The sequence below is a fragment of the Chrysochloris asiatica genome, unplaced genomic scaffold, assembly GCF_000296735.1.
Source record: "Chrysochloris asiatica unplaced genomic scaffold, ChrAsi1.0 scaffold00093, whole genome shotgun sequence".
In the NCBI taxonomy this organism is placed as follows: domain Eukaryota; kingdom Metazoa; phylum Chordata; class Mammalia; order Afrosoricida; family Chrysochloridae; genus Chrysochloris; species Chrysochloris asiatica.
Genome location: NW_006408611.1, coordinates 5,086,956 through 5,097,444, shown reverse-complemented (window position 1 = coordinate 5,097,444; position 10,489 = coordinate 5,086,956). Strand labels below are relative to the sequence as shown.

Here is a 10,489-nt window from a genome sequence, read left to right as displayed (position 1 = left end):
GCATTGATCCCACAGTTTTTCCCACAGCACAGAGAGAAAGAGTCATATTGGTCCCAAGGGCAAATTCTTTGGCTGCTGCTTATGATGTCAGCCTCTGGGTGGCAGCCCTAAAATTAAATTGTGTGGGACCCTTTACTTCAGCATGTCCAGCAAGAAAAAAGCAGGCTTATCAGCCTGACAAACCATGTGAACAATCTGTAAAACCCCAATATAAAAGGATGCAACTATTTCAAGAATTATACTGTGCACACACAGATACCTAACTGACCTTCAGAGACAAAAATAGTAGACAATCTTTCTCCCATTAACTTCTCAATATCTGTCTACGCACCTGTATGGAGGTGACTAGAGGAGGGGCCTGAGTGAGTAGACACTCCCCACCCACTGCTGGAGGCTTCTACGGTGCATTCACACTCTGTAGCAAGGTGACTGGCTAGTTAGCCACAGTTTTATTTTTATTTCAGAGTGTGGTTTTTGTCTCTGCTTTTATATTGCTTCTGCTTTTGGTCCTTTGGATCACTCATTTTTCCTGGAGGTGAGAGTTTTTTCTCCCTACCTTACCCAGGAAGAGACAACAATTGTGGCCATATTGCCAAGCTACAAGCATACTCCATAGTATTCCACCATTGAGACAAAAGCCAACAATGGCTGCTAAGGTGTGGCACTGTGCATTAATGCGCCAGATTGCAAAGCCATTTGAACTGCAAGGTTGGCAGTTCAAACTCACCAGCTGCTCCTTGGAAACCCTATACAGGGTCACTGTGGGTCAAAACCGACTTGACAGCACTTAACAACAACTACAAGCATTACACACAAAAAGGGAAGCCTATCTCCTGAACATATCCACCAGGAGACACCTAGTAAGCTTAATAACACAGCAGCAAACATCCATTTAAGCATTAAAAAACCATGTAACTACTGGAAATGACCCCAAAAAAAAAAAAAACACAACAAAAGATCTCAAAACATGTCCAAAACCAGAAAAGAGTAACAGAGACAAATGAGCTAGAGACAGACAAAGGCTCTCAAGAAGAAGAAGAGCAGGTTTTGGATTTGCCTGAGAAGGAATTCCTGAGAAGAAGAATGATATGGAAACAAATTCAAATGCTCTGAAAAGGAGTGTAGGAAAACAAGGAAGAAGTCAGGAAAGTACTACAAGGGCAATCAAATACGATTAATACAGCATTGGAAAAAATTCAAAACCTGCAAAGAGAGGTCCAGATGGTTAATAATAAAATATCAGAAAGGAGCAGAATGGAAGAGATGGCAGCTAGAACCAGTGAGTTGGAAGACAAATCTCTAAATACTGCTAAGCTAGAAAATCAAGCAGAAAAAAGGGTAAAAATATCTCAACAGAGTCTAAAATTCATGCTGGATAACATGAAGAGTAACAACTTAAGAATTATTGGCACTCCAGAACAGGAAGAATCAGAGAAGTCCACAGAGGAGACAGTTGAAGAGTTTCTGGAAGAAAATTTCCCTAACATCTTGAAAGATGAGAAGATAAACATTCACGAAGCCAAACGTACCCCAGGGAGGATATACCCCAAAAGAAAATCACCAAGACATATAACAATGAAGCTCTCCAAAATCAAAGACAAGGAGAGAATCCTAAAAGCATTCAGGGAAAAGAGAACTGTTTCTTACAAAGGCAAGCATATCAGATTAAGCTCTGACTTCTCAGCACAAACCATGCAGGCAACAAGGCAATGGGGAGACATATACAAAACCCTAAAAGAAATAAACTGCCAATCAAGAATTGTCCATCCAGTAAAACTGTCCATCAAATACAATGGTGCAATCAAAACATTCTAGGATAAACAGAAGCTAAGAGATTTTGTCAAAGCCAATCCAGCACATCAAAACAAGATCAGGTGGACTGAAAACCAACAAGAACAGAGTCCAGACAGAACAAAACTACAACAATGAATTCAAAGGAGCTGGGAGGTCAACTGAATATCACAATAATATAAATGTCAAAGAAGGAAAAAAATGTAGGAACAAATCTAGGTGGTGAGGAGGTCAGATAGATTACCGGGTGCAATAGATTTTTTTAAATAGAGAGAAAAATTAATAAGACTATAAAGTAACTCCAGAGAAAGTTAATACTTCACAATTTACCATGAAAATTAATTTCCAAGCCAAACAAGCAAACATGAATGAGAAAAAACTGACAAACAGCACAAAAAAACTCCACAAATTCAGCATAAAGAAGGCATGCAGAATAAAAGAATGAACAGCACTACCAAAAATTAACACAATGGCAGCAATTAATTCATATCTATCGATAATTGAATGTCAATGGATTGAATGCACCAGATTGGGTAAGAAAACAAGACCCTTCAATATGCTGCCTGCAAGAGACACAACACACCTTACACGTAAAGACACAAACAGACTAAAAGTTAAAGGATGGATAAAATATACCAAGCTAACTGCAACAATAAACAAGCAGGAAAGGCAATATTAATCTCTGATAACGTAAACTTTAAGACAAAACCAGCATAAGAGATGAAGAAGGACCCTATCTCATGATCAAAGAATCAATTGAGCAAGATGACATAACCATAATAAATATGTACACTCCCAATGAAAAAGCACCAAAATATATGAAGCAAAAGCCTTTGTGTAATCGGTAATGCAAATGTAAAGTCTCTGCTTTCAAACATGATCCATCTGACTTCAGCAATGATGTCCCTCATTTGATGTCTTTGTCCGAGTCTGGCTTGAACATCTCGCAGTTCCTTGTCAATATACTCTTGTGACAGTTTTAAAATTTATTTAACAAAATATTACTTGCACGGTATTAATGATATTGCCTGATTAATTTCCACATTCCATTGGGTCATCTCTACTTAGAACTAGATGCTAAAAAGTGTGAGGAACTCTTGAGAAATTTAAGAAGTATTTAGGAGAAAATCCCCTATTCTTAAGAATCAATATTCTTTTCAAAGAGATAAAATGCATACATATGTATGGAAAATAGAAATCACAACATGTATCAAGTATACTTGACAAATAAGCATAAAAATAACAGAAATAGACACACATCTGTTTTACATAAACAAAAACAGACTGATTAGAGATGAACATCCCCTGAGTTTGAATAGAAATTTCATCCATTGGAGCAACAGGAAACCATGAAATAGATTAAGTTATGAAAAATCTGTGGCAATACATTTATGAAATACTTTAAACACTGGGACATGTAGCAGAACTCAGGTGTATCACCTGTCTATTAGATTTTAGCTACACTCCTCTACTGAGTTCATTTGATTCTGAGGAAAGTATTTCTTAGTGTTAGGTATAATCTTTGGAACAACTCTCTACACAGAGTGATTCATAAACGCTATACAGTTTTCTCAACTGAAACAACTGATGGTGGTGTTTGTGGTGGTATGCCATCGAGTCAGTTCCAACTCATAGCGACTCTGTATAGGATTTCCAAGGCTGTAGATTTTTATGGGAGCAGAAAGCCTCATCCTTCTCCTACAGAACTGCGGCTAGTTTCAAACTACTAATGGTGAGATTAGCAAGCCCAACTCGTAACCACTACACTACCAGAGTTCCTTCAAGACAGCTGACAGGAAGTCATTTTTGTGTTGCTGGTTGTCATGCCATCCAGAGAAAATAAACGCAGGTGAGTCTTAAACCTAATTAGAAGTTCTTTCTCAGAAGGGACACATGTCACTTCCAATCATGACTCTTGATTAATCCAAGTTACAGAATGGGCAGAAGTACAATCCAATTCCTTTCCCAGAAGAATGAGACCATTTAAACAAACTCAACAAACAACATCCAGAATTACAATTTAGTATACAAACATTTTATGTGTAAAAAACACATCCCAAAAGTCTTGATCGTGGAAAAATATAATTTTCTTTTGCATATCTACACAACTGCATAATTGTTTAAAATTCTAATTTCACGTTGTTCTTGTTGTTAGATGTCATCTAGTAAGTACTGACTCAGTGACCTTATGTACAACAGAACAAAACACTGCCTGGTTCTGTGCCAATCTCACAGTCTTTGCATGCTTGAGCCCGTTGCTGCAGGCACTGTGCCAATCCATCTCCTTGAAGGACTTTCTCTTTTTCGCTGACTCTGCAGTTTACCAAAAGCATTATGTCCTTTTCTCCAGGCAGTGGTCCCTTCTTATAATATGTCCAAAATCTGAACGATTAAGTCTTGCAATTCTGGCTTCTATGTAGCATGCTAGCTCTACTTCTTCCAACATAGGATTGTTTGTTCTTTGGGTAGTTCATGATACTTTCAATATTCTCCTCTAAACCCCGTAACTCAAATGCTTCAATTCTTCTATGGTCTTCCTTATTCATTGTCCAAATTCACATGCATATGAGGCTACTGAAAATACCAGGACTTGGGTCAGGAACACCTTAGTCCTCAAACTGAAATCTTTGCCCTTGAACATTTTGAAGAGGTCTTGTGCATCAGATTTGCCAATATGTTGTTTCATTTTCTGACTGCTTCTTCCACGAATGTTGATGGTTGATCAGAACAAAATTAAGTTTTTGACAACTTCAAACTTTTTGTCTATTTATTTTGATGTCATTTATTGTTACAGTTGTGAGGATCTTTGTATTCTTTACATTGAGGTACAACCCATGGTGAAGGCTGTGGTCTTTGATCTTCATCAGTATTTTATGTCATGTTTGCATTCAGCAAGCAAAATTGTATTATCACAGGTTGTTTGTTAGTCTTCCTCTAATTCTGATACCACATTCATTTGTATATAATCTAGCTTCTCTCGATTATTTACTGAGCATACAAATTTTAAAAATATGGTGAAAGGAAACAACCATGGCTCACAACTTTCCTAATTTTAAATCCTTTATTCTCTTTAAATAACTGCCTGTTGGTCTATGTCAATAAAACAGACATCTTTCTGGCATACTCAGCATTCATCCAATATCCATCTGACATCAGTAATGGTATCACTCATTTCACGTCATCTTCTAAGTCTGGCTTGAACCTTGGGAAGTTCTCTGTCAAGGTATTGTTGCAGCTGTTTTTGAAAATTTTCAGCAAAATTTTACTTACACAATATATTAATTATATTACTGTTGATTACTGCATTCTGTTGGGTCACATCTCTTTGGAATAGGCACAACTATGAATCTCTTCCAAACAGTTTGCCAGGCAGGTGTCTTCCAAATTTCTTGGCACAGATGAGTGAGTACCTCAAGTGCTTCATTAGTTTGTGAAAATTTCATAGTGTATCAGATTAATTCCCAGAGCCTTGTTCTTTGCCAAGGGCTTCAGTGCACCTTGGACTTCTTCCTTCAGTACCATTGGCACTTGATCATATACACTGCTTTAAGTGTTTGAACACTGACCATTTCTTTTTGGTACAGTGACTCTGTGTATTCCTTTCATCATCTTTTGATGCTTTCTTCATCATTCAATATTTTACCCAAAAAGTCCTTCAGTATTTCATGTTCAGACATAAATTTTTTCATCAATTCTTTCAGCTTGAAAAATGTTGAGCATGTTCTTGCATTTCGTTTTTCTAACTCCAGGTCTTTGTACATTCCATTATAATATTTGTACATTCCATTATGCTTCTCCAGCTGCCCTATGAAATTTGCTGTTCTGCTCTTTATCTCCTCATTTATTACATTTGCTTTAACATACCTACAATGGAGAGCAAGTTTCATAGTCTTTCTTACAACCATTTTCGTTGTTTCTGACTTTATCTTCTTAATGACTTTTTTTTTTTTTTTTCCTGTATGATGTGTGTGAGGTCATTCCACATCTGTTCTGGTATTTTGCCATTAGTGTCTAATGCACAAAATTTGCTTTTGAGATGATCTCTAAATTTACGTGGAATATGTTCAAGGTCATATTTTGGCTGTCATGGATTTTTTTTTAAATTTCTTTAGCTTCAATCAGAATTTGCATATGAACAATTGGTGCTATATTAAAAATACATTTAAACAACATAAAAAGATTATACACATAGACCTCACAGATGGAGTACACATACATCAAATTGACTACATCTATGGAATGAGACAGTGGAAAAACTCCATTTCATCAGCCAAAACTAGGTCAAGGACAGACTGTGGAACAGACCATCAATTATTCATTTTACCTAGTGTTTCAAAAATGTAGTTTAATAAATTGTAGGTAAAGTTGGTCACTTTCAGGTTTTAATTTTTTAGTTATGTGTTAGGAATTGGGCTCCTAACCATACTATTGGTACTCTGCAGGGGTAAATGTGGCTGTTGGTTCCCATAAATGTTAAAAGTCTTGGAAACCCTATGTAAGGTTACTATAAGTCCGAATGCAGTCCTACTGTGGCACTCTGGGTTAATGTGCCATTCTGAAAAGTCAGTTTTAACTGCAAGGTCAGTGGTTCAAGCTCACCAGCCACTCCTTGGAAGCCCTATAATGGGTCACTATGGGATTTGACAGCACATAACAACAACAACAACAACAACGAGTCAGCATAGACTGGGTACCACTGTATTTTGTTTTTATTTTTTTAATTAGTCATTAGACATTTAAACTAAGCCAAACTAGTAATTTTACACTCTGTGGAGTACTACATGACATATATGACTGGAGATCATGGAAACACACAGTCCCTGGTACTTAAAATCTAGCTATTGGTATTGTTGTTCTCATGAATGGATCATAACATGGTGCAGTAGTAGGAGGCAGAATACTTCTCCTAAAATAAGGTACCTCATGTACTGCCCCACATCTAGTCCTCAGTTATCCCCCCAGTATACCTATTTGCTAGCCAACATCATGCCATTTTTATATTTGCTTCAGCCTCCTCTTCCATAAGATACTTTCTTATTTCTAGAGACCTTACGTAGTGTAACCACAGATACGACAGTCTCTAGGTCAACATCATCCCTCCCTGTTGAGATTCATTTTGATGTTCATATCCTTGCAACCGACTCCACGGTACTTACAACAACAGCAACAACAATCCCACTTATAACTGGAAATGGCCCACACTCTTTTTTCCCTTATGTCAAACTTAAGATCTGCTTGTGTCTACTAGATAAAATTTAAAACATCATGTCTTACCTACAGTTTTCTGACCCACCTCTTAATGCCATGTTAATATAGTACAAAATGGTTTCAGAACTTTGGTATTTTCCAAGACATTGCCTGAGAAATTAGCACAGGTCCTTCGTGCTATACAATGTTTGAATTTATGAAGGATATTATTGCCTCTTTCTTGGTAGGCATTTTTTTTTTTTTTTGTAACCACTTCAGAGATTATAAAAGGATATATATATAATAGGTACTTGATAGTTACTTGTGCATGCTTAACTGGAAACCAGTAATATTCTATCATATTATCCTTTAAGAAAATTTACCATATTCAATGAATATAATTTTCACCTTTCAGAAAGTTTTTTTTTTACTGATATGGTTCCAAGGACTATTATAGTTTTAGAACAAAAGATGAGAACTTCGTTGACTTGTTTGAAAGTATACATGAGTTTCCTGTCTTCTTGAAACATATTGCAGGTCAAAACATATTCTAGTGAATTCTAGTTAGAGGAAATCATTTGGCTGCTCCATCTAGTAGGAACATGTCTATGATCTTTTCACTAGCCACTTCATTCTATTTTCATGGTCTGGTCATTCCCTGATGCTAAAAAATCTAGATATAGAGAGATTAGATATAGATGTAGGATTGAAAAAGAGAACAAATGCAAAAGTTGACCATAAGCATAAGTGAAAATGAATTCTCCTTGTGGTTCTGGCAAATTCTAGTATTAATTGTAGATTCTGAACTTACTGTCAGTCCTCATGTCCTGTCTTCATTTTGCTGTCCCTCATATCAGCCTAAAAATGAAATGTCAGTCACTGTAATAAGAGAACTGACTGGCCAACCAACTCAAGTATATAATGTGATCAAAGTTAGAATTACATTAAACAATGTTCAAAAACCATGTATTTACAATAAGACCTATCATCACAAATGGAGCTCTATCCCCTCTTTCATTAAGTCTCTTTAAGTGAGTAAGACAGATGTGCAATACCAGGAAACTGCAGAAGTATCAATTTCAGTGATCTAAGAAATCAGACAATGTATTGCATTAGGCAAATCTGCTGCACAGGACCTTCTTAAAGTGTTGAAGAGCAGAGGCGTCAGTTTGAGGACTAAGGTGCACCTGATCTAAACTATGGTATTTTCAGTAACATCATGTGCATGCGTAAGCTGGACTGTGAATAGGGAAGACCTTAGAACATTTGATGCTTTTGAATTATGGTGTTGGAGGAGAATATTGAAAGTTCCATGGACTGATAAAAGGACAAACACATCTGTATGGGAAGAAGTGCAGCCAGAGTGCTCCTTGGAGGCCAGGATGGCCAAACTTCATCTTTCATACTTCAGACATATTGTCAGGAGGGACCAGTCACTAGAGAAGGATATCATCTTTGATAAAGTGGAGGCTCAGAGAAAAAGAGGAATACCTCAGTGAGGTGGATTGGCAAAGTGGCAGCATCAATGGGCTCAAGCATGGTGAGATTTGCCCAGGACTGGGCAGTGTTTCGTTCTGTTGTGCATAGGGTCACTATGAGTCAGTACCAACTTGATGGCACCTAACAACAACAACAACATTGAGTCATGGTGGGGTGCCGTAGGATAAGCAATGGATCGCGAGATCTGTTTGAATCATAAAGTTGGCATTTCAAACTTACCAACTGCTTCTGGAAACCTTATACAATCGGATCTGACTCAATGGTTTTTAACAACAACAAAACTGACAGATAAATAGGAAACCACAAGGTACAACTTTTGACATGTGTAACTTCCCATTCTGTCCAGTCAAGAGTAATCAATGCTTATAGTCCAGTTATGATTTAGTAAATTCCAACATTAAGATTCTGACAAGAAGATTCGTGTCTTACTAAATCTATATGCCTTTCACCACAAATTAACTGCTACCTGAGCTAGTTACATCAGGTTAGTGAATTAATTTGCTGTTGTTAAGCACTGTCAAGTTGATTCCAACTTGTAAGAACTCTATGTAGGGTTACCAAGGCTTGAAATCTTTGACAGAACAAAAAAAACTCACTTTTCATCTGTGGAGTGGCTGGTGGGCTTCAACAATGAACCTTGTGGTTCACAGTTTAGTGCTTATTTCATGGAATTGTGCTTCCCAGTGAATCAATAGCTGAGTTTAAAATGACTATTGTCAATAACATATACTAGCACTCAAATAAAACCCTAATCTCTTTCTAAATTATTTTATTGCACCAAGAAGTAGGTTTTGAGTATCCATCATCTGTCCAAAAAGTGTGTTGTTGTTAGGTCTACCTTTCCTCTTTACTAATTGTTAAGGCCTACATACTCACTCTGAGTCTTGGTGTGGCACTGTGGGTTAATGCACCAGACTGCAAAGCCATTTGAACTGCAAGGTCAGCGGTTCAAGCTCACCAGCTATTTCTTGGAAAGCCTATACATGGTCACTATGGGTCAGAATCGACGATGGCACTTGATAACAACAACACATACTCACTCTTACCTTCAGGCAAAGTACAGGTTCTAAATATACCCAAGTTTGAAAGCTGAAGCCAAAGAGGAAAGTGTGCTTAGCAGTAACCTCAAATATGTTCATCGTTACAATCAATCCTACGTTAATCTGTGAGCCCTGAGTGATTTTGGGAAATCTGCAATGCCCAGGTAAAGCTGTTTCATACAATCTGTTCTTACATCCTCCAGTACATCCTCAGCCCTCAGCCATGCCCCAGAAATACTGATTTCCTGCTAATAAAATGAAACCCAAATTCCTCTTTTCAGTCAGTCTTCAAGATAATTTCCAGATTACACCAATTTTATTACCCTGGAAAGATCAGATCCAGTTCTTCCCATTCTCTGGTACTGTAGAAAACAATGTCTTAAACCACATGTTGATGAAAACTCAGTGAGTTAGCTATTACTATTTTCGCTGAAGATAACCTGACACACTTAAAGCTTCATTGGAGTGGAAGACTACACTGTTTTATTACAGAGATATTTACACAGCAAAATTCATATTATTTTTTTTCTCTTCCATGACAGCCTAGGAAGAGTAATCAATAGGCTGTGGTATTCCTCTATTTTTATTTTTAAGAATAGGTTTGTTGGACTTCCGGTTTGCCAGGGCGGCCAGGCGGTGCGGGTGAATGGGGGCTCCGGGATCGGGGGGACAACTCGTGAGTTAAACCTCCCAGGTAGGAACTCACAGTCTTACAGCCCGCATGAATCTCAGTGTGCCAGACCCTTAGACCCACTTCTTTGAGAAATCACTGTGCAAGGAATTACAGGCTTCTTAAAATTGCGCCGCGGCAGCCCCAGCTCCTTTGGGCTTGAGGGGGCAGGGCGGGAACCAGCTCGTGCAGAGCCTCCAGTAGCGGGGAGACTCAAACAGGGAGAGCCACTGGTGACACCTACCCCAAGGTGGGATTTCTGCACATACAGTGGACAGAGGGAAGTTAGTTTAAAAGGGGG

At 37.8% G+C, this 10,489-nt stretch overlaps 1 pseudogene; it reads right to left on the bottom strand.

Moving 5' to 3' along the window:
* LOC102820019 overlaps positions 1-9,617 on the bottom strand; it is a 34,121-nt pseudogene extending 24,504 nt beyond the window's left edge.
* Between the last annotated feature and the right edge of the window lie 872 nt (positions 9,618-10,489).